At 42.8% G+C, this 19,497-nt stretch overlaps 1 protein-coding gene across 1 annotated transcript in view; it reads right to left on the bottom strand.

Moving 5' to 3' along the window:
• PTPN13 (protein tyrosine phosphatase non-receptor type 13) overlaps positions 1-5,787 on the bottom strand; it is a 210,869-nt gene extending 205,082 nt beyond the window's left edge. Inside the window, 1 exon segment of the mRNA XM_078148659.1 lies at positions 5,707-5,787. The gene's annotated coding sequence lies outside the window, so the exon portion shown is untranslated.
• Positions 5,788-19,497: the final 13,710 nt, after the last annotated feature.

The following is a 19,497-nucleotide window of genomic DNA, read 5'->3' as shown; positions in this document are numbered from 1 at the left end:
ACTGCCTTATTTTATCCCATCATCTAACTAACAAGATAGAGGCTTCAGGCCTCCTCTAAAAGAAAGCTATTGAGAGAATCTTGGTAAAACTTGTATGACTTCAACACTATGAGGTACATAGCGACCAATCCTAACTTGTTTGCCCGTGGTGGTGCTGGCACTGCTGATGGCCCCTTTTTCTATTTTATTGCCCAAGGACCTAAGACTGACTTTTTTTTTTTGCAGTTTTACAGTTAAAGTCATCTAGTCAATATGCATTTATTACATACTTACTATGTGCCAGGCACTGTGCTAAGTGCTAGGGATACAAAGAAAAGCTAAAACCGATCCCTGCTCCTATGGAGCTCACAGTCTAATGGGGAAAAAACCAACGTAGCCTCTCACTAATGTTGGCCTCTATTCTTGAGGCAGAGAAGCAGGTAATGGACTAGAGTGGCAAAATTAGTTACATACATACCTATACAAACATATATATATGTGTGTGTATATGTGTGTGTGTGTATGTGCGTGTGTGTGTGTGTGCATATATACATACATACATACATACATACATACATACATATATTCTATATATACACATACACACAGAGAAATATTCAGACATGGCCAATTATTTACTTGGTTATACTTATTTGTTGAGGGGAGATAGGAGGTAAGTGTGGTGAGGTACAAAAAAGTAAAAGGAAAGCCAATTAATAAAACATTCAAAAATACACAGAAGAATACAAAAGCAGTTCAGAAGGGGCCATATACAAGACAATTTAGTTATTACTTTGTCAAATTTATTTAATACACGCTTCAAAAAACATGACAGAATTTCATGGGTTCATATATGATCCCCTTTCTTGTTCTTTATATATCGTCCACAGGCAATCACAACTTCACGAAACTTCCATGAAAAACTAGGTTTATTACTAGAGAAATGGACATGCAGATAGAAGCCTGAGCAAGTGCAAAGGCAAATTATGTCAGCTCAGGGGGACTTCATCTTTGACATGTTCTGGGCATCCTGCATGCTTTAGATCCACTGTTTCTAGAAGACATGGCAACTCAAAAAGACAAGTTCAAAGGACCCCTTAACAATACTGAAATGTTTGTTTCTTAATTGCTGAGTTCATAATAAACAAAATTTCCATTCTAATGAGGTTTCTCATACCTCAGAAAGAACAGGACAGTATCACAGCTCTGGAACTAGAAGGGCCCTTAGAGACCATCTTAGTCAGGTGTTCTTCACCTTTTTTTGTGGACTTGGGAAGTCCCGGGAAGTCCGTAGAATCCCTCTTGGATTTACTTTATATTTATGTAAAAGTTATCTATTTAGAGAATTTGCAAAGAAAGCACCTTCTACAAATATTATCCTATTTTATCTTCACAACAACCCTGCTACTATCATCCCTATTTTAGAAAATTAAGAAGAGGTTAAGTAACTGGCTGAGGTCACACAACAAGTGTCTAAGGCTGGATTTAAATTCCAAGTTGAGTGCTCTATCTACCATTATCACCTAGGATTATAAAGGAAACCAATTATATTGACATTATAATAATAATAATTATTATTATTGTTATTATTTATTTATTTATTTTTACAAAAGAACAAGTTCAAGGAGCCCTGGTAAATAACGCCTGATCTAGCCCTCCCACCTCATTTTTACAGTTGAGAAAACTCATGCTTATGGAGATTAAGTCATTTGCCCATGACCAAGAAGGTGGTAAAATTCAGAGGCATGATGTGGCCTCACTTCCTCTTGTTCTAAAGTCAAAGCTCCTTCTCCTACTCCAGGAAAGTCCCAATTGAAGCATCTTGAATTCTGCAAATACTTGGTGTCTACCTAGCATAGACTTCATTCACTGACAGAAACAAACAGGGCAGGACAGGATAGAACAGGATATGTAGTTTGCAGACAACTGGCACTGCACAGATAGGAATCTCCCAGATGTTTTCATTTTCCCCTCAGACCTGGAATGTTGGAAGCACTCCACCAGCTACTCCCTCCCCCGTTTCTCCCCTTCCTTCGACGGCTTACAACATGGTAGATTTGACAGTAACCAAGGAGGTAGCAAAGTTTGACTGACTTCACTCAGACATCTGTATTATTAATACTGAACTAACAAAAGCATGTCTCCTCTATCTGGTCCCTTACTTACTGAACAGGGAAAATAATTTTTTTATTAATACAAAGTATTTACCGTATGTTCCCAGTGGGACTACTGTTGAGAGAATGGGGAATCTCAAAGCATTAATCTCCTTCTCCTTCACACCCTATCTAATCTGACCAAAACTCTCTTCCCTTTCTCTCTCCCTGCCCAGCCTCATACATAAGTATTTTGAGCTTGGGGCAGCCAGGTGGCACAATGGATAGGGCTCCTGCCTTGGAGTCAGGAGGACCTGAGTTCAAATCCGGCCTCAGACACTTACTAGCTGTGTGACCCTGGGCAAGTCAATTAACCTGGATTGCCTCAGCAAAATAAATAAATAGATATTATGAGTTCATGCCAGCCACAAATAGAGTACAATGGGTATGTCCAAGGACACCAGAGGTCTCATGAATAGAAAAGGTCCAATCACTACAGCTTTAAGTGGTTGGTTAGATTTTTGCCAATTTCAAAAAATGTATTCGTTTAAAAATAAGATTTCCCAGTTGACAAATGGTCAATAGAAATGAAGAAGCAGCATTTCTTCTCTCTTAAAAATCCAAGCTACATACTATCTGGTCCAAATCACTAATAATTAGAAAACTGCAAATTAAAGCAACTCTGAGGTTATCTTATAATCATCAGGTTGGCAAAGGTGACCGAGAGAAAGGAGACTGTGTTGGAAGGATTACAGGAACACAAATACATTGTGAAGCTGTAAACTGGTCCCATCATTCTGGGGGGAAAAAATTGGAACTATGATGCAGTTACCGAACTGTGTATACCCTATGACCCAGAAACACCACTCCTAGGCCTATCCTCCAACGACATCAAAGAAAGAGTAGTGGGCACTGTTTACAGTGGTAAAGAACTGGAAACTAAATGTGTGCCCATCAACTGAGGAATGGCTGAACAAGTTATGGTATACGAATACAAGGAATATTGTAAGAATTGATTCATTGAGAATTGAGACAGTTTCTGGGAAGCCTGGGGAAACATTTATGAAATGATGCAGAGTGAACAGAACCAAGAGAACATTTTATACTTTATCAGTGTAAAAATGAAGACTTTGTAAGACCTAAGAATTCTGATCAACGCAATAAGCCATGATTCCAGAGGACTGATGAAAAATGCAACCCATCTACTGACAGAATTTGAAGATAGAAAAAAAAGATGGACCTAGTATACAAACTTTTGGATACAATTTTGGACAGCATCAATATGCAACTTTGTTTTGCTTGACTATGCATATTTCTAACAGTTTGGTTTTTCTTTCTTTTTTTTTCCCCAGTGAGGAGATGTGGTAGGGGAAAAAAATAAATGTTTCATAATTGAAAAAATGTAATTACAAAATTTTAAATGAGAAGCAATCCTAAATGCATGAGTTTTTATTGTGGTTTAAATTGTATAACTGGTACTTAAACCCAAACTTGATCACTATAAATCTATTATCTAAAAATTTTTACCTTGTGGATCACGTTAAAGCACTAAACCAACCCAAAGAAACAAACTATCCCCAGGACAGAGCATCTACAGCAGAGGTCCTGAACTGGGGTCTGTCAACTTATTTTTAAAAATATTTTGATAACCTCATTTCAATATAATTAACCTCCATTATAATTCTATATGCTTTATTTTATGCCTTTAAAAATATTATTGTGAAAAATGGTTCGCAGGATTTGCCAGACTGCAAAAGGGGTCCATGCCACACAAAAAAACTAAGAGCCCCTCATCTAAAAGGATCTCAGATACATTACATTTTTAACAATGGGAGGAGCTGAAAAGAATTACTCAGGGTCACTGAAGGGCAGGGTAGAGAGATGCAGCCTCCCCCTCCCACCACATACTTGTACCAGGAACCAAGCAAGAGTCTTAACAATTTCCCCTTTGGCTACTAAAAATGGGCTATTTTGCCTAAAGAAATTATTTACCAAACACACCTGAATTTAGCAATCTGTTCAAATGGACCAATTGAGGAAAATGAAGGGGTTGGATGAAATTATCTTAAAAGTCCCTTCCAGCTAACAGTACATACTAGGTACCCATCTCCCATAACAAATCTCCTAATCTCTTGGGACTATTTCAGTTGTCTTTGTACTTTGGGCATCTTTCCTGACGGAAAACCGGAACTAATTAAGAAAAAGTAAAAACTGTGCACGGCCTTTTTTCCATATCGTTTCATTTTTTTTTAAATCAAAGGCTACTTATGAAAATTTGGAAACAGCAAATTGGGAGCACGAGTACAGGATGGGAGAGAGCTAAATTCTAAACTCAAGCAGGGAAAGTTAAACCATAACCACCGACAGCTCAGTGAATCTACAGAAAAAACACGTACATTGTGAAAATAAAACCAGATGTTGTTATAATTTTCCATCACATAACCACTGCAATCTAAGAACGTACACTCCAACTTCTGGAAATACATCATCAGGAATTTGGGCAATCACAAACGCCTCACTGAACTGCTTATTTCAGAATGCTTTTTTTCTGGACGATGGTTTTGCTCCACCATTTACAACACACCCTAACTAGTCTAGATAAAAATAAAAATCCTGATAAGCGGTTCCCAACCAGCCTCAGCCCACTGGTTTTGAAGTCCTACATTTTGTTTAGGTCCCCGCCTTGAAAACAAACCCAGTTGCCCCATTTTTCGCCCGTAAACAGAACAGAGACTCCTCCGAACCCGCGGCAGCTCCGTATGAAGTCACCGCGTTTGTTGTTTCAAACATGCAATTAAAAGAAAATAACACAGACAATCCGGGAGATTAGCTGCGAAGTGTGGAGGTGTAGATCCCGGGGATAACGCCCATGCGGGCGGTATTCCTTCAAGTCTAGCCCCCAGCCGGCGATAGGATTTCCAGGCCCCCCCCCCCGGCCCGACCCGGCCCCTTCGGCATCCCGGAGCCAGCAGGGGATGTCTACGGGACTTTGGGAACTTAGAGCTAACGCCGCAACATGCCACAAACCCCGGGGGTGTGGACAAGGGGACGAGGGGAGGGAGGATCCCGCTCGCTTTCGAGGGTCCGATCCACAGAGAGAGAAGAAAGGCGCTGGCGCGCCGGGGCCGCGGCTCTGCCCCCTCCTCGGCGACCACCTCCTCCGGAGGCCGCTGGCCGGCCACCCCAGCGATCGTTACGGGAGGCAGAAGCAGCGGGGCTCCCAGGGGTGCAGACCCGGCGCCCCGCATCCTGGGGGCTCCCCCGCAGCATCCCTGCCCTCCCCCGCACAATCCCCAACTCTGCCCCAGTCTGCTCCCCCGGGATGAGCAACTTGCCGGGAGCCCACGCCACCACCTCGCCCCACCCCCACCCACGAAAGCCACTCTCCCCTCCCCCCTCGCTTCTCCCTCCTCCATCCCTCCACTCTCCCCCTTCTCTCCCCCCGCATCCCCCCAGCTCGGAGGGCCAGGAAAAGTTCCTTTCAGCGGGGCGAGTCCTCGGCGCGGAGACGGCCCCGGGAGGAGGGAGGGGAGAAGGAAAGAGTGGGGGGCTTCTTCCAGGCGGAGCTGAGCCCAGGAAGTTGGGTAACTCGCCCCAGTTCCGGGGGGGTTGTACCCCGGCGCCCCGCACTTACCGACCGGTCCGAGGACGCTCTGCAGCGGCCCGCAGCTGGGGGACGGAGGGCCCCGCAGCCCCAGCGGGGAGGGGGCGGTGCGGGCGGCGGGCGGCCGGGGGCGCGGGGGGCGGCTGCAGGCGGTCAGGAGAGGAGCCCGGGGAGGGGGAGCAGGGGCACAGCATCTCCTTCTCGTGCCCTGAGTGCACGCGGAGGGCGCTGCCCTGGGTCCCGCCGGCCGCCGCTACGGCCCCGCGGTGCAGCGCGGAGCCCGAGCAGGCTGTCCAGGGGCCCCCAGTGCCCGCATCGGGGCCAGCCCCAGGCGCCGCCGCCGCTGCCGCCGCCGCCCTCGACCCCGCCCCGACCCGCTGTCACTCAGCCGAGCACGCCCAGACTCCGGGGAGCCCCGCCCCGCCTCCCGGCCCCGGCCCGGGCCTCCCTCTTGGGGGTTCTGGGGCCGCGGGGGGCGCGCTGCACACCCCATCCCCGCTCCGCTTGTGCGGAGCCGCCAGACCTGGCCCATGCCTTCCGCCCCCTCTGCATGGAGCTGGGGCCCAAGCATCAGGCGGGACGTTCCCTTAAACTCACCTCTGCCCCGGCTCACCTGTAAATGGGGGCGCTGGAGCAGCGATCCCGGGTCCCCAGGCCGAGCTAGGGGAGTGTGGGGGGGACACGTGCCACGTCCCGGGGGCGGGCGGCCATGGGCACTAGCCTGGAGCAAGGGGAAGAAGACGCGAAGGAAGAGGTAAGAGGCAAGCCAGAGGTACCGTGACCTGGAGTGTAAATCCCCACCAAGAAACTCGAGAGACCAAAACAATCACAGGATGTTTATTTAGCACCTGCTAAGTGCCCACAAAGACAAAAATGAGACTGTCCCCGCTCCCCAGGAAGTTAGCATTCTATGGGAGGGATACAGCACCTTCCCAGGCAGGTAAATACAGGTGTAAAGGGGGCATGGAGCATGCTCAGATGGGCACTTCCTGGTGGGTTACACAAAAGTAAGAACAGATATCCCCTGCCGGCTTCCAGTGTGAGCTCTGGGGGCCTGCTTCCGGCCTTGTTTGACACGGGGGGCTTCGGTGAGAGAAGACAGAGAACCCCCTAACTGGCAGCTGAACTGGAAGAGCTGATGACTCAGTGGTAATAAAATAGCTAAAGGACCTCTGATTCTCTTACTTTCTGAGGGTGAAGCAAGAAGGGGCAATTGCCCTGTCTCCCAACAGGACCCCAGCGGGTAAGAACACACCTCTGATCTGTGTGTTTGTGTGTGTTCTTTATTGATTTTAGGCAGATGAGTATCCCATGGTGGATGCGTTCAAGACTAACAGTCACCTTTTGGTTATGAAATTTCTGATAGTCCTGGGAAGCCTTCAGTTGCTGCTGCTACAGTGGCTGAAGACTACAGAAGCTTATGTATCAGAGAGGGCTGCTGTTAAGAAAGGTCAAGCTTTGTTATTTGATTGGACTGAGCTCAGCACAGGGTAAAGGTAAATTTCCTAATTCGTAATATTGTAAAACATATTCTTTTTTACAGTTTTATTGATGTTTTTACATTACAGAGATTTATATATTATTCCCACTTCGTGAGAGGTCTCTTGTAACAAATTGTAAGTTAAGGAAAAGCAGTGACTTCATCTGAAAGTGTATACATTTCATATCTTTTCACACACACACACACACACCCCTCTATATATTTTTTAAATGAACAGAAATCCATTTTCTCTCCTTCCCACTCCCTACCCCATTGGAAAAAAAAGGGAAAAAATAATTCTCTTGTAACAAATATGCATGGTCAAGCAAAACAAAATCCCAAATGGTTGTGTGCAAAAATAAATGTCTCATCCTGCATCCTAAATCTATCATCTCTGTTTCATTATTGGTCATCAAGAATGGTGAATGGTCATTGTATTGATCATAGTTCTTCTATCTTTCAAAGTTGTTTGTATTTACAGTGTTATTGTATAAATTGTTCTCCTGGTTCTGCTTATTTCATACTTCAGCAGTTAACAAAAGTCCTCCAAAGTGTTCATTTTTGTATGTATAGCATAAATGTTATAGTATACATTTATCTACTTCGGCTTACTGTACTATGTATCAGAACATGTGACTTTCTCTGCCTTTTTGAAATCATTTATTTCCTCATTTCTCACAGCATAGTAGCACTTCCTCACATTCATATACCATGGCTTACCCAGCCATTCCTTAATTGATGAACATCTCCTTAATATCCAGTTTTTTGCCACTACAAAAAGAGCTACTGTAATTTTTTTTTTTTGCATAAGGGACCTTTTTCTTCATTCCTTAAGCTCTTTTGGGTACAGGCCTAACAGTGGTATAACTGGGTTGAAGATACATTTTGTGTATAATTCCAAATCATAGTCCAGATATACCACCAATAGTGTATCAGTATGCCAGTTTTCCCAGAGACCTCCAAAATTTGATTTTCATTTTTTTGGTAATCTTTGCCATTCTGATGGGTGTAAAGTAGAATCTCATAGTAGTAAATTGGAACTTTTTTTAAAATATGGCTATAGATAGCCTGGGATTGTTCCCTTGAGAACTGTCCATATCAATTAGGGAATGGCTCTTTTTCTTACGAATTTAAATCAGTTCTTTATATATCTTGCAAATGAGACCCTAAGCAAAGAAATTTTCTACGAAGATTTCCTCCAGTGAATTGTTTCCCTTTTAATCTTACTTGTTAGATTTTTTTGTGCAAAAAACTTTCAAATTTTATATAACCAAAATTAACCCTTTTATCTTCTGTAACCCTCTATTTCTTGTTCACGGAAATTTTCTCCTGTCCATGGATCTGACAGGTAATTTCTGTCTGATAGTCTTATGAGGCTTAAATATTAGCCTCCATGCCAAATGTAACCATAATTATAAGTCATTTGCGTCCTGTTAATTGTGTTAATGTTTGATGAGATTCTTCCATTTTTAGCTTTTCTGTTTAATAATAAACTACCTGTCCCATACCTGATTCATATAGTACATTGAATTACTTCTTTTACTTCCCCCTTTTTATGGGAAACCTTAGACTGGTGAGCCATGTAACTGTTACTAAAACTAGCATCAACCCTGGTTCACCTAGGTAAGGTACGTAATGAGCCGAAGAGTTTGAAAATGGTGCCCTTGATCCCCTCGTTAGGCTTCCTCAGGACTAAACCTGGTTCACAAATGAAAATGGGTGAGGAGGAAGTGGAGCCAAGATGGAGGAGTAGTTGGAAGAAATTCAGTAAACTCCTTATGCTTAGCACTCCAGCACGGGAGATTCAGCACAGAGAAACCTAATCCTATGTAGGATATGGAGACAACTTTGTCTCTCAGAACCCAGTTCCAGGTCACAGATCCAGGGTGGACTGAGGAGACTTCTGCCTAGGAGTGGCTTTCGGGCTAGGGAACAGTCAAAGACCCTAGGTTATGTATGGAGAGGAAACAAGTAGCAATGTGTGGCTCAGACTTCCGGAGCCCAGTGAGGTCTCAGCTGCCAGCCCAGTCTGAAGCCTGCAGAGGAATCACCAGGGTAGGAATCTCAGACTAAAGAGGAGCCTGCAGTTCTGTCCCTTTGAACCAACAGAGTTTCCAGATGGCTGATGGGGCCAAGGCGAGCAGCATCTGTAAAGCCAAATCCAGGTCAGGAACTTGCAGATCCTGAGTATATAGACAGAAGGATGGATATGAGAGAAGTTGTAGAAGCAGAAATGACAAAACATGGCCATTGATTGGATGAGTTAGGTGGAGTTAAGGTGACTTGAAAGGTGGTGATGCCCTTGAAAGAAATAGAGAAGTTTGGAAGAGAGGTAGGTTTTTGGGGAAATAAAATGAGTTTGTTGTGCCCATGGGGCAACCAAGTGGAAATCTTTATAAGGCTGCTGAGATTTAAGACGAGTTCAGAAGAGAGTTGAGGGCTAGATATATTGAATTGGGGCTTCATCCTATTCACATTCCCTATGCTGAGTAGATGCTTCATGTGGCTGAGAGCAAGCTTTGAGAAATCTCATGAAGCTGGAAAAAATTCCAATATGAACCCAGCTACAGACAGTTTTCCAAGAGGCGGGCTGGCTACATTCAGACAGACTCATCACCAGAATGTTGGTCACCAGATGCTGAATTGGAAGGTGAATATATGTATCATTGAGAGCAGCTAGGTGGCACAATAAATGGAGCACTGGGCTGTATCTGGTTAGGAAGACCTGACTTCAAATCCAACCTCAGACATTAGCTATGTGGCCCTAGGTAAGTCACTTAACCTTGTTTGCCTCAGTGTCATCATCTGTAAAATGAGCTGGACAAGGAAATGGCAAACCACTCCAGTATCTTTGCCAAGAAAACTCCAAATGTGGTCACAGTCAGATACAACTGAACGATAAATGCATATCATTGAGGTCAAGGAACATTTGAAGTATTGAAAAACTACCTAAAATTTGACTAAAAACTTTTCAGTGATTCCCTATTACCTATAAGACAAAATTTAAAACTCCTTATTTCTGACATTTAATACTTTCCACATAGGTAGCCAAAGTACAGAAGGCTGAACCTGAAGTCAGCAAGACCGAGTTTAAATTTGACCTCAGACACTAGCTAGCTGTATGACCCTGGGCAGGTCGTTGATTCTTAGTTTCTCTGGCTGCAAAATGGAAGGGTTAGAGTTGGTAGCTTCTAAGGTCCTTTATAGGTCTAAATGTATGATCACCATGCTTTTTTTTTTTTTGGTGAGGCAATTAGGCCTAGAGTCACACAGCTAGTGAGTTTTATATGTCTGAGGACGGATTTGAACACTCAGGTCCTCCTGACTGCAGGGCCAGTGCTGTATCCACTACAGCTACCTAGCTGCCACCATCATGTTTTTGCACAGTAAAGTGCCTGTGTGTGGGATGAGCTTCTTCCCATACTCCCACCTTGTAGAATCCCTGCCTTGCTTTAAAATACCCCCTGTGCAACGCCTTTACTGATAGCCCCGGCTGTTAGCCTTCTCTCCCTCTTGAAACTACTAAGCATATTCCTTTATAAATGGATTCCTTTCTCCTCAATACTCTTTCCTCTCCTAGTTCTCCAACCACTGGAAAGTTCTTTCTCTCTTTTATGTCCCCTAGCCATGGGTGCTCTGTCCTGGGCCGTCTCTTCCTTTCTATACTAACTCGAAGAGTGATCTCATCAGCTTGTCTTAGATTCAATTATCATTTCTACACAGATGATTCTCAGATCTATATATCAAACAATCAACCAAAAAAGCATTTATTAAACACTGTGTGCCAGACGGTATACTAAACACTGGGAATAAAGCAAAAACTTACTCCCTGCCCTCAAAGAGCTCATATTCTAGTGGAGAAGACAACAGGAAAGCAATTATGTAAATGCAAGAGATGTATAGTCTAAATGGAAGGTAAATCCCTCTGGGATTTACTTTTTTACAGCAAGTGGACTTTGAACTGAGACTTGGTAGCGTCCAGGAGTCACAGGTGAGAAGGAGAGCATTGGAGTGTCAGCCAAAAGGCTGGATGGGAAACACCCTGGGTGAGGGACAACTCTAGCTGTGTTATAGAGTTCATGGAGGGGAGAAGAGTTTAAGAAGTGAGGAAAATTAATATTATGCTAAGGTTTTACACAATTGCGCATGTATAACCTATATCAGATTGTTTACCTCCTCAGAGAGGGAAGGATAGAATTTGGAACCCAAAACTTTTTAAAAAATGTTAAAAATCGTTTTAATGTGTAGTTGTGGAAAAAATAAAATATTTAAAAATTGCTGTTACGATATATCATTTAATAATCACCATTATTATGTATCCATTCTGTTACCCATTTTTTCAAACCCCATCTCCCAGTCGAGCACAAAAGACAGACTTTCACAATGAGCATGGTTGAAAAATGTGCTCACTCCGCCCCCCCCATATGCTTGCTAATCTGTCTAACCTGGGACCCTCGATTCCTTTACCCAATCAACAAAGAACCAGCTGGAGCTGGGCCTCTCTGCTGGGGAGTGCTCTCCTGTCCCTACCTCTCCTTGTCAAAGTTGGCACTGATTTGGTCTCTTGGGGAAACCAGATTGGGGCGGTACTGATTTTCTTGCCTAGATTACTAGAGACAGGTGAGGCCCATAAAAGCAATTGACATTCTTTGTCAGAGAGGAGCGTGATCAGCCACACCAGAAGGCCATACTTCTCCTGCTCTAGCACGTAGGAAGGCTGTTCAACTACCCCCCACCCTCTTTGGGGTCTCAATAAATATGATCTTTTCTGTCTTTTCTGTGTTGCTGACCTAGCTGGGGAGGGCAGTCTGAGTTATTTTATTAACACTCTGTTAATATACTGTTTTCTTGCTCTGGAGAAAATCGTTCCTCAGTTTGCCTACTCGTCATTTTGCTTGTCACAGAAGACTGAATAGGTAGAAAGGGGCCATGTTATCAAGGGCTTTTAAAAAGCCAGCTTTTGTATTTGATCAAGGAGGTAATAGAGAGCCACTGGGTTTATTCAGTACAGTGGTAACACATGGTCAGACCTTCATTTTAGTCTTTCTCCTGAGCTATAGTCTTCCATCACCAGTTGCCCTTTGGAAATCTCAAAGTGGATATCTGGTAGGCATCTCAAACCCAACCGGCCTAAAACAAATCATTATCTCTGCCTCCTTTTGTCAAATGCACCACCCTCCCAGTCTTCCGGCTCCTGGCCTTGCTATCACCCTGAATTCTCACCCTACATCTTGTCATTTCTCCTTTCACCACATCTGTCATACATGGACCTTTCTTTCCAACCACACAGCGTCCTTCATCAGCTCCCACTTGGACTATTGCAATAACCTGCTGGTGGCTCTGCTTACCTCAAATCTCTCCCTGCTCCAATATCCTCCTTTTAGCTGCCCACTTAATAAACTCCAGTTTACCTCTTGTTTAGTAAACTCAGTTACCCATCAAGTAAAAAATGGTCTGTTTGTCTTTTAAAGATTTTCAAAACGTGCCCCCTTCCTACCTTTTTAGTCGTCTGCCTCCATGTACGTCTATGATCTTACCACGTTATTTCTCTTGAATGTAGTCATCTGCATGTTGCCTTCACCATTAGAATGTGAGCTCCTTGAAGGCAGGGACTGTTTGTTTTTCCTTTTATGTATCTTCCCTCCCTCACTTAAATCCAACTCATTTCCATGTCATGGCATCGCCTCCCTGATGTCATGATGCTCTTCCAGAACGAAGGACAAACAACAGTACCATATAGGTCAGCAAAATCTAGGAAGCCATCTACAATCAGTCAAGAAAGCCCCAAGTGCTTATTTATCACTTCCTAGGAGAGGCATCTTGGCACAGTGGATAAAGTGCTGAAGTGTGGAATCTGGAAGTCCTGGGTTCTGCTCCAGAAGTGCACAAGGCTTCTTCTTGTTCCTAGGGTAAATGGCTAGTTCCTCTGTGTGGCATTCCATGTCCTCCACCATCTGAGTCCAGCCTACTTTAATAGCCAAACTGACCTACTTTCTTTTCCCCTACCTGAGGTTCCGCCTTCATTCCCCTGTGCCTTTTCACTGGCTACCCTGCATGTGTGGAATGAACCCCCACCTCGACTCAGTCTCGTGAATCCCTGGCTTCCTTCAAGCTTCGGCTCAAGTGCAGGGGATCTCACCCCCCACCCCAGGTCTTTTCTGCTGGAAAGCTGTTGGGTCCTCCCACACACAGAAAAAAAGTGCTTTATATTTGCATATATGTATATATATGTGCTTGTATATATGCATATGTATGTATATACACACTTGTTGTCTCCTTTTCATAGAATGTAAGCCCTTGAGGTCAGGAACTTTTTTTTTGTCTTTGCATCCCCAGAAACTAGCAAAGTGCCTAGAACATAGCTGACTCATAATAGATATGTGTCAATTAAGTATAATAGCAGTTTCAGGAAAAGCTGTGGTTTAATAATGTGGTTTGTAGGAGGGAGGCTTCTTGGAGATGGTGAAGACTGGGCAGTATTTAGATGGAAAGAAGGGGTGGATTCCAGATTGTAGGAAACAGTGTAAAAAGAATTTCAAAGCATATGATATTAGTATACATATCAAAGCACCAGATTGACCAGATCAGAAGGTGTGTCTGGGGGAGGAAAGGAAAAGGGGAAGATGGGGAAGGGTGGGGCCAGATTATGTGGGGTGTGGGAAAAAAAATTATCCTTCCGAGATTCCTAAGAATAATAATAGTTGACTTTTATATGGTGCTCTTCAATACACTTGCTACTTTGATATACATCATCTCAGTTCCAATCACCATCTGGTGAGGTAAGTAATGTCCATGTTACTCTTTTACAAATGAGGTAACTGAAACTGAGAGTACTTCCCAGGGTCACAAATGTAGTTAAGTGACCACGGTAGATTTCAATTCCTGCGTTGGATTCTTTCCAAAACATCCCTCCTATCTCACTAGCAATCCTGAGCAACAGTCACCTGTTGCCCATCGAATCAGACAGGTTCAGAATCCAGCAGCACACCCAGCTACCTGTCATATCCATCCCACACCAAAACAAAGTTTAGCCAATTTTCTGCTTAATGACAAATTAATGAAAGCAAAAGCCTTCATGGATCACAAATTTCAATCATTCGCTATTGTTTAAAATGCAAAAACAAAAAAATTTTTAAAAACTCACCCAAATTAATGGAAAAGAAGAGCATTTTTATATTAACTGCTAACACTTATGTAAGGCCTTTATGGTTTACAAATCATTTCACATATATCATTTTTTGTCTCATGCCAACCTTATGAGGTTGGTGCTATTGTTATCACCATTTTTAGATGAAGAAACTGTTGCTCAGAGGGTTGATGTGAGATGATGAAGAGGGGAGAAGAGGGAGGTTTCAGCAAATAGCCTTTTTTTTTTTTCAGTGAGGAATGACAGTGTTCAGCTGAGAGGGTGCAGCAACAGGATGCCGTGAGAAGCCTAAGAGGCAATGAAAAAGCTGTGAATAGATGCTGTGATGAGTGGGCTAGCTCACAACTAAATGTGTAAAATAATTGCTTTGATCCATTAAAGGTCTGGTTGAGATGATGTGTCATAAATTTGTAGCGGACTCAGCACAGTTCTGCAGTTTTTTCTAATTTTAGCAGCACACGAATAGGAATGAAGAATGGTGAGGTTGGGGTTTCACAAGCCAAGATCAGTGATAGAACAAAGGGCAGTTAGATAGCTCAGAGAATAGAGTGCCAGGCCTGGAGTCAGCAAGACCTCCCTTCAGATCTAACCTCACACAATCACTAGCTGTGTGACACTGGGCAAATCACTTAACTCTGTTTGCCTCAGTTTCCTAATCTGTAAAATGAGCTGGAGGAGGAAATGGCAAATCACTCCAGTATCTTTGCCAAGAAAACCCCATGGACAGTGTGGTCCACAGGGTCACAAAGAGTCAGACACAGTCGAACAAGAAATTCAAGTGTAATGGGTACTGAGGGTTGAACTGATTTACTAAAGGGTGCTCTGTATGTAACTGAGGAAGGGTTAAGGACTAGGTCATGGGAACCGAGTAGATTGAAGAACTGGGAAGCTAGGACACGTGAAGGAACATCCATATGTATGTTGAAGTCCTCTAATCTGAGGGGATGAAACCACTGAGGAAAGTGAATATCCTAGGAGTGGATTAGAACAGCCACCAGGAAGTGGACAGGGTGATAAATTTGAATAGTGTGAACCTCAAATGAGGAATGTTGTTTAATGATGGTGGTAGAGGGAGAATCTAGAAGTGGTGATGGGAAAAGTTGGGAAAGAAGGGGTATGAGTCAAAGTACAACCAGTACTAGAAAGGATAGCCAAGGATGTAATGTCAACAGGAAGGAGCCAGGTCTCAATGAGTGCCAAAAAATGGACAAAGTGGGAAGGAAAAAAAATTAAGATGAAAGCAATTTGTTAATTATGGAGCAGGAATTCCTGAAAGTACTGTGGAAATGGTGGGCACATCTGGAGTCATTTGTTATTAATTAATCATCATAAAATCAAAAACTATCCTTGTTACATCTTTAAATGACTGTTTTATGATTTTAACATATACATTGGTAGGCATCTCTGGGTGTTAGAAGAAAGCCTTTGAGGCAACATTTTTCTCTATTAACTCCAATAGTTCTTCCAGTGAAAAATAAAAGATAATCATGACAAGATCTTTTGTTTACTACACTTTTCAGTCAATTGTGTAAATGTAAAGATGTGATCTGCTACAGAACATCATTTATGAAAGCCTACACGTTCCCTCTCATACCTTAATCAGGGTACCTCAATGCACGCATAGAATACTCTTACACATTTCACTTTGGGGCAAGTTTGATTAAGTGCTAACTTTGTATATATCTTCCTACCCATAGGAAAGGGGAGAATTTGATTCTTTTTAGACCATGCCTTTCTATTCCCGATGTTTAGCCGCAAAGTGGCATTTGGCCTCCATTCCTCAAGTGCAGATGCAGGGTTTGCCTAGATCAACTGTATTCTAAGACTTGTTATACCAATGACCCTGGCTCACTCTTTATGCTGGTTGTGAATTTATGCCAATACTCATGAGACTTTCTGCTATTTTAGGAGGTCATAGATAAAAGTCATTCATTTTAAAAATCACTGTGAGAGCCTTTCACACCCATGGAGCCCCAAGATAGGGAGGAAAATTTTTAATATTTTGGGTAGAGATTTAGATCTCTCCTTTGGAAATGGGTAGCTACTAGTGTCCTAAACTTGCCTTTCCTGGCATGGAATAAATATATAGATAGACATGTAGGGCAAAGAGTTTATTACCAATCATAGATTTTATATGAAACTGATAAAATAGAAGTCATTTAATAGTCAGAAAAAAACAATTGGAAAATGCCTCCTGATAGCAGGCAAAGAATAAAGAAAGTTGAGAGGATCAAAACAATTTTCTGCTTTTCCTCAATTCTTAAAGGTGTGGTTTGAGTTCTTTGTTCCATTGAGCAGAAGCCCTAGCTGCTGAATCCTATAGCTCACACCCCAAGACATCTTCTGGGACCTGATTAGAACATTCTCTCCTGTCTGCTCTGCTTTATCTGTCTCCCACAGGTAGTGGGTCATCCAGTCTCTCTTTGAGGATCTCCAAGGAGGAGCTTTTTACCTCTCTAGGTTGACTGATAGGAAGCTTTTCCAGACATTATACCTTATAACAAGAATTGTACTGACCACATACATTCTTTGCCTTATTCTAGTCAATCATTTGGTAGTTTGGGGGCTGCTTCCAGCAGTGTGATAATCTGTTACTGAAAGGACTTGGCAGCAAAAGCATCAGAGGGCTGGTGGCAAGGAAGAATCCTCAGCAAGTATTTTAACTTGCACAAAGGGGAGTGTGGCCGTTACAAAGAAGATTGACCATAGCTTGGCTGTTTGATCTAGACAGTGCCAAGCAGAGATAAAATGTGAAATAGATAATGGGTAATGATGAGGCATAGCCAGGAGGCAAATGAAGTTTTTCTAGTCTGGGCTTCTTTCCAAAATGGAGGCACTGGGAAGGACTCCTCAGTGGAAGAAGAAGCCAGGGCATAGTGGAAGCATATTTGAAGGTGAGAAGGCAGAAAACTTGGGAGACTGGATGTTCCAGGATGAGAAGGCCCCACGTACTAAGGGAGGTTCCAAGGTGAGAGTGCAAGCATGGTATTGAAGTCCTGAAAGTCAGAAGGAAGGAGAGAAGAGAGAAATAGAAAGAAAGAAGGAGGAAGGAAGAAAAAAGCTTACTATGTACCTGTTTTGGAGGCATGGCCTTGAAGTTTGGAAAGTCAGGAAACTTATAATATACCTTATAATATACGTGAAAAATGGTTATCTAGCCTCTTATTGAAGACCTGGAAAGGAGACAGACCTCTCCACCTCTCTAGGTAGCCCATTATACTTTAGGACAGTTCTGTTAGGAAGTTTTTCCTCATATTAAGCCTAACTTGGCCTCTTTGCAACCTTCACTCACTGGGGCCCAACACTGGAATGTTAAATGTTCCAGTTTACTCCAAATAAGTCTAGCCCGTCCTTCACATGTCGATTTTGCAGATACTTGAAGCCGGTTATCATGTTCCCCTGCGTCTTCTCTTCTAAACATCCTCAGTTTCTTCAGCTGATCAGAAACAAGCCAATATGCCTTCATCAAAAACAGGTCATGACCAATAGATTTTATTTCCTTTTTGGCTACTAGACTGGTAGATAAGGGTAAAATGTAGACATAGGATATTTAGATTTCAGGAACTAACTTGGATGAGCTTCAGCAAATTGAGAACCGCATGGACACAGCTGTGTCAGTGATTCTGTGTTTGCTCTTCTGTGGGCAATATGTGGACTCCACCAGTGCACTGACTGTTTGGGAAGATAGCAGGGGGAAAAACTAATATGTATCTGTATGGTTTCCTTACCCAATCCCCACCTCCAACAGCAGGTGTACTGTAGTTGTAACCAATATGTGCCCTGGAGGTAAGAGTCAACACACCAAAAGGGGAATGCCTAGAATGGCAGCATAGTTCAGATGTAATATCTGACAAATGGAATGAACTTACATGAACTGATACTGAGTGAGGTGAGCAGAATCAGGAGAATGTTGTATACAGTAAGGGCAACATTGTGTGGTGATCACCTTTGATAGACTTACCTCTTCTCAGCAATGCAGTGATCCGAGACAATTCCAAAAGACTCATGATGGAAAATGGTATACACTTCCAGAGAAAGAACTATGGAGTCTAAATGCAGATTGAAGCATACCATTTCTCTTTTTTTTTGTTTTTTGTTTTGTTTTTCTTTCTCATGGTTTTTCCCTTTTGTTCTGATTCTTCTTTTACAAAATGACTAATGTGGAAATATGTTTAATATGATTTTACATGTTTAGCCCATATCAGATTGCATGCTGTCTTGGGGAAAGGGAACAATTTAGAACTCAAAATCTTATAAAAGTGAATGTTGAGAGCGGCAGCTAGGTGGCACAGTGGATAGAGCACTGGCCCTGGACTTAGGGGGACCTGAGTTCAAATGCGGCCTCAGACACTTGACATTTACTAGCTGTATGACCCTGGGCAAGTCACTTAACCACTGCCTAGCAAAAAACAAAACACAATTTTAAAAAAAAAGTGAATGTTTAAAACTAAAAATAAATTTGAAAAAAGTCTGAAAAAAAGAAACCATCTTTCTATGGTGTACCCCAAGGTTCTAGCTGGATTTAATTATCATCTCTATTCAAATAGTTCCCAAGGCAAAATATCTAACCTTTACCTCTCTTTTGAACTGCATTTCCTTATCTCCAACTGCTTGCTTGACATCTCCACTTGAATATCTTATATGCATCTCAATCTCAGCATGTCCAAAGCAAAATGTATTACCTTTTCCCTTAAACCCACCCTTACTCCTAATTTTCCTATTTCTGTTAAGGGTACCACCATCCTCATGGTTGTGAGTCATACCTGACTCCTAACTCTTTCACCTCCTCTACTCAACCAGTTGCTAAGGCTTGGTGATTGCATATCCTCAATATTTCTTAATTTGTCCCCTTCATTTATCCATCATCATATCACCCTAATCCAGGGCCTCATTATCTCTTGTTTTGACTATTGCATTAGCTTTGTAACTGGTATCTCTGTATCCAGCCTCTCCTCTCCCCAATTCATCCTCATTCATTTATTTATTCACCCATGCTGTCTTCCTCATCAGAATGTGAGCTCCTTAAAGGCATTGCCCTTTTTTGGATACCCTGTGCTTAATTCAATGCCTGACACATGGTAACAGCTTGATAAGTATTTATTACTAACTGCCTGATTCAGATCTTCCTCATGATACTTCTAGAAACAGAGGTACCTTCAAGATTTCAGTTGTTACCACCTGTCTCAAGAGGGCT

The sequence above is a fragment of the Phascolarctos cinereus genome, unplaced genomic scaffold (genome assembly GCF_003287225.1).
Source record: "Phascolarctos cinereus isolate Bilbo 61053 unplaced genomic scaffold, phaCin_HiC Scaffold_9;HRSCAF=440, whole genome shotgun sequence".
NCBI classification, from domain to species: domain Eukaryota; kingdom Metazoa; phylum Chordata; class Mammalia; order Diprotodontia; family Phascolarctidae; genus Phascolarctos; species Phascolarctos cinereus.
The sequence above is the reverse complement of the archived record's forward strand: the minus strand, read 5'-3'. Positions and strand labels throughout refer to the sequence as shown.